The sequence below is a fragment of the Otolemur garnettii genome, unplaced genomic scaffold (genome assembly GCF_000181295.1).
Source record: "Otolemur garnettii isolate 467f Iridium unplaced genomic scaffold, OtoGar3 scaffold00016, whole genome shotgun sequence".
NCBI lineage: Eukaryota > Metazoa > Chordata > Mammalia > Primates > Galagidae > Otolemur > Otolemur garnettii.
The window spans coordinates 2,160,255-2,166,300 of record NW_003852411.1 but is presented as its reverse complement, the minus strand read 5'-3'; positions in this window follow the sequence as shown (position 1 = coordinate 2,166,300).

The window sequence follows — 6,046 nt, the reverse complement described above, 5'->3', positions numbered from 1 at the left end:
ATTGATTCTACCAATCCACTAGCATGGGATGTTCTTCCACTTGTTTATATAATCTACAATTCCTTTCATTGTTTTGTAGATCTCCTCACAGAGATCCTTCACCTTCTTCGTTAAGTATATTCCTAAGTATTTTATTTTCTTTGTCGCTGTTGCTGCCATTACACTAGGCACATAGCTCTGACACCTATGGCCACTACCTAGATAGCTTTGCCCAATAACTACCACCACTGTTGCAGGAAGCCTTGGGCAGAGCAATCTCCTGTGACACCCACCTCCATGGTCTTCATCTACCCCCGGCCAAGTTTACAACAGCAGCTTCACCACCAACCCACCACTGTACGTGATGATCCCACAGCACTAATTTGGACTATGAAAACCTTCAAACGAACTTTAAAACAAAGACTATCCATTGAGTTATTGCTCAGGTGGGGAAACAGGAATCAAAAACTGTTTAGTGGGTGATTCCGTTTTAAGGGAAGTAAAACAGAGAAGTAGAATTGTTCATGAGATAGAATGTGACTGATTTTTCTTCTTTAGAACTTGAGTTCTACAATTAGCAAAGCAAAATGATTCACTAATTATGTAATAATAATAAAGTAATAATTATGCCAACAATATACTAACTGGAATTCTCTAGCTTTACTTTTAGTCATTAATCACGTGTTTTTGAAGTTCTACCTGCATAAGGAACTATCCCCTATAAGGAAGTATACCTTAGCAAGCAGAATCAGGATTCACTCCCAGAGCTTAGTGTTATGAGTAGGGCCGGCCACTTAAGATTAAATATGAGAAATCAGAAGCAGGTTACGTGAAAGAAATCATACCTTATAGACTAGCTAAAATCTTTCAAGAATAGAACTCAGTTCATTATAAAAATTTTGAATAGACATTGTATGCCTATACAAAACATCACACATACCCTTTAAAGATACAACTATTATGTACCTATCATTTTTTATAAAGACATTGGAAAGTTACTAATGATCTTAGGTAAGGACTTTGAAATGTTTTATCTAATAATTCCTCCAAGATTTCCCTTAACATCCCATTTCCCAATTTGCCACGTAGTTTTTAAGTTGGGTATTTGAATTGTCAGTGACACAACTAAGCTGCTTCATGGAGAGACATCAAAAGTCAAGCTCTGCTGGGCATCGTGGCTCATGCCTGTAATTCCAGCACTTTGGGAGGCTGAGATGAGAGGATCGTTTGAGCCCAGGAGTTCAAAACTAGGCTGGGTAATATAGTGAAATCTCATCCCTACAAAAGAAAAATAAATGGAGCATGGTGGGATGTACCACTGACTCTCATCTGGGCAACAGAACAAGACTCCATCTCTTAAAAAAAAAAATTCAAGAGTCAAGTCTGCCCCTTTAAAGAGCCCACAATTCCAACCTGCTATTACCAAGTTTTTTATAACCTTCCTGTAATAATCCTTCAGTAGGTAAGGATTTTCCTACCTGTAATAATCCTTAAGTAGGTGCGTTTTTCCTTTACTGCAAACTCCCTGTACCGTCACTTCTCCTTCCCCCCTGCAAGTACGGAATATGGGGCAAAAGAGAAGGCAGATTCACCAATTGCTCATTTAAAAACTCACCCCGTTAACCAAGAGGCCATGTGGGGTAGGAGAGAGAACGGCTGGCTTTGGAACATGTAGACCAGCCTTTGACGTGGATCTCAACCTCTCGGTAGCTTGTAGCTCAATCTCTGCTTGTTGCTCTTCCTCTCAGGCAAAAAAAAAAAAAAAAAGAAAAAGAATAGCACATATTTTATGCCAGGATGTCACAGGGATTAAGTAAGATAATATAGGCAGAGCATTTTAAACAAATACTCAGTAAGTGGAAATGCTGATGACTTATTTTAACAATTTCAACCTCTGGCACTTGGTGTGAACATATTATGGGAGAAAGGAAAGGGGAAGAGGAGACCATCCAAACCCCAAAGGCAGGCCTCCTGGAGGGGTTATAATTGAACTTGATCCCCACTCAACTTATGAAGGGCTTTTTCTGTTTTCTCCCTGACACCCAGCATACGTCTGGCATTCTATTGTTGACAAGCAACAGTCAAATGAAAAAATACTTAAAAGAGAAACTGTGTGAATAAGTCCCCCATCATAATTTTGACTCTGATATTTAAGCAAGTTATCTAACACCCTTTGGTCTTAGTTCATCTGCTCAGTGGAATTAATAATGTTTGCCTGGGCTCACCGGAGAGAACAGTCATGAGAAGAAACAAAATGCAAGCGGACCTGCCACCATACAAATGGAAATTGACATTCAAATTATAGCATTTTACTTTCTTTTCATAAGTATATTATGAAGTAAGATCGGTATAATAACCCCTGTCTTTCCTAGAGAGGCTCTGAGAATTGGAAATAATGTATGTAAAACCCTTGCACAGTGACTGACAAAATAAACTATAGCTATTAATATTATCATTATTATTACCGAAGGACTTTACATTTCTGCCTCCTGTAAAAGGGATATGACAGAACAGCTGTGCAAATACTGGACAAGTTCTCTGAAATAAAGAAAAAACGTCCGTGTCTCAAGCTTCAGGAGTCCGCCGTGTTCTTGTTTGCTAAGTGAGAACACCGTGTGCAGTGGGAATGAGTCAGCTCTGTGCAACCCTGTTCTAAGATTTGGCATAATCTTAATTAGCAGTAGTCAGAGTCCTCTTTGGGGACTCACACAATGTATTTCATCAGAATTGCATGACAAAATAAATAGGATGCTTATTTTTATCACCACACCTTTAGAGTCATCAATGGGATAGAAGTTACCCCGACCACTAAGAAACTCCCAAAGCAAATAATAAAGATAACTTTTCGAAGGTTTATCATTTGGCCATTCTAAACATGCTGCTACAAGTTTAAATGATCTTTTTCAAAGTTCTCTAGTTTCATTATAGATACCCCTGAATATACATATGTGTGTGTAAACATTGTTATTATCCTTGCCTAACGTGTTTTTCATTATGATTAGCTTATTTGATCTTTCCACTGCCCATCTGAGAGATTTAAGTAGGTGTTGCAATCTCTGTTTTGCAGAATAAAAAACTGAGATGCTACAAGATTGAGTGATTGCTGCAGGGTCAGTGATTAAAACAGAACTATAATCCTAATTTCTGAGTCTAGCTTCCTTCTACTGCATTTTGCTATTTTCAGTTATCTCCAATGCTCCAGGAAACTCAGATGCCCCTAAACAATTCACCATTTTCTCAAAATGACCATAAATAATACATCCAGACAGATACAATACCGATTATTCTAGGGAGTTGATCAAATCTTGCTATTAACAACATATATAAGAGGAAATCAACTTGACATCTGAGAAGGGAAACTTTCATAATCGCTAAAGATAAGAACAAATCTGTCAGGAAACTGACCCCGTCTATATGTGAGGGAGGCAGGGAAAGCTTCAGTTCAGAAGTCTGATTCTAATTGTGTATAAATTCCCAATCTCTGTACTATTCCAGTTTCATTATCTATGGAATAAGGGAGTTTTACTAAATGTCGTTGGCAGAATGTTGAAATTATCAAAGCTAAAACCAGTAGTTGAATCCATGGAAATATTCACTTCTTTAGTAACTATTGACTAACATAAATACTGATAAGCATAAATATTAGAGAGCTAAAACTAATCCCTACACAATAAAATAGGTAAACTCTTCTTGTGAGTAAGCTGCAATAAAATGCAATAGAAACTCCCTACATGACCACCTCCCTGTATTGACCACCTCCTTAAATGGACCTAATCTTCATTGATTAGACATGTGCCTATCAGTAAAGTAAGCCTACTTCTTTATGTTGACCACCTCCATATGTTGACCAGTTTGTTACAATCCCTTGGGTTTGTACAGAGGTTCTATACAAATATGATTGTACTTAGTATATGATGGTACTAAGAAGTTCAAGGTCAGAATAGGGCTAACCAAAATGTCCTTGTCAATGCAATTTTTTCTTTTTAAGAATTAAAAAAGATTTTCCTTGTGCTAGTTCATCCTGTGAGCCCTTAGAAGCAGCAGCCAAGTCAAGATCACCCCATCCCTGGAAGAAATATAGGAGTAGCCAGCGCATCTGACCAGCCCTCCTAGAAGAATATTTCTGAGATAAAGGAGGGACTGCTTCTCTTTACTTTCCACATACAGCCCTCAAGATTTACTCTTTTTTCTAGAGACAGAGTCTCACTTTGTCACCCTTGGTAGAGTGCTATGGTGTCACAGCTCACAGCAACCTCCAGCTCTTGGGCTTAGGCAATTCTCTTGCCTCAGCCTCCCAAGTAGCTGGGACTACAGGTGCCTGCCACAATGCCTGGTTGCCGTTTGACTGGGGCCGGATTTGAACCCACCACTTTCAGTATATGGGACCAGCACCCTACTCACTGAGCCACAGGCACCAACCTACTTTTCTTCTTTTTCATAGATAGGGTCTCCCTTTGTCACACAGGCTGGATGCAGTGGTACAGTCATAGCTTCCTGCAACCTCTAACTCCAGGGCTCAAACAATCCTGCTGCCTCAGCCTCCCAAGTAGCTGGGACCACATGCATATATATAAATATCTTATTTTTATAGAGCCAGAATCTTGCTATATTCCCCAGGCTGGTCTCTAGCTCCTGGCCTCAAACAATCCTTCCTCCTTATCCTCCCGAAGTACTGGGATTACAGGTGTGAGCCACTGCACCTGGCCACAAATGGTATTTTTAATTCATGAAGTTTGCTCCTTTTTGATGGTGGTTTGTTAGTGTCAAACAGCTTATGAATATTAGGTGAAGGTATCTTTATGCTATATAGGTTTCCTGGGTAACTGGTGTACTCCTATGGTCTAAGCTACAGCTTTATGCAGATGACTCTCGAATCTACACTTCAGCAGTCTATGCTTTTTCTTTGACCTATCTTCTGAACTCCAGATCTATATTTCCCATTACCTAACTCCAGAGCTGCATTTTCAGTTAATTTATTCAACCTACACTTTAAATTCAACAAAATCAAATCCTGCTCTCCTCCTCTCACCATCCAAGATGGATGCTTCAGAGTTATTCTGTTCTGTACTCTAAGTGGTCCATTGGCAACTAAGTGAAAAAGAACATTCAAAGGTCTTCACAGCCCCTCAAACCAAAATGTTATTGCAGTGACCACAGGAGAGTAGTTCCGTATGTGTATCTTGATGTTGACAGGGCTGGGTTTTAATCAGCACTCTGCCAGTTGCAGGTGTGAGAGTACACTAGTTATTCAGTCTCTCTAAATCTCAATTTTCAACAGACAATGGGGATAAGAAAACCTATCCTATATGGGGCTGCGTGAGGATTTAAAAAGGTAACACACGTTGAGGACTTAGCACAGTACCTAGATCACCATCACTGGAGCAAAATCACCTTCATCTTTCTCTTTTCCAGATGATAATAGATTCTTTAGTAATCTCTCTGCTTGCTCTTCTTTTAGTTCCTCCTGCGATCTACACTATTCCACAGTGGGGATCTAATCACAGTACTCACTTAATTATAAGATTTCTGGCTGGCAAGAGAAAATCATAACTCTGGAGGGATAAAGCTGCCATCACTGCAGCCCCATGGTCAACCTCAACATCAGTGACTGTGATGAAACTGACACGGATTACCTCTCCCTCCTATCAAATAGGAAGTACCCAACATGACATGTATTATGTTAAAGGAAAAAAATGTTTCACTGAAATCTACTCAAGTTCATTGGTCTAGTTTATACTTTCTAGCAAATATAGAGAGTAAAGTAACAAACCAAACAACACCAACAAATCAGAGGAATTCCCAAGGCAGACCATTTACAAGTTAGTAACACAAACAATAAAAATACAAAAAATAGTCTCAGCGCCTGTGGCTCAAGTGTCTAAGGCGCCAGCCACATACACCTAAGGTGGAGGGTTTGAATCCAGCCCGGGCCCACTAAAACAACAACGACAGCTGTAACCGAAAAATAGCCAGGCGTTGTGGTGGGTGCCTGTGGTCCCAGCTACTTGGGAGGCTGAGGCAGGAGACTCACTTGAGCCCAGGAGTTGGAGGTTGCTGTGAGCTGTGA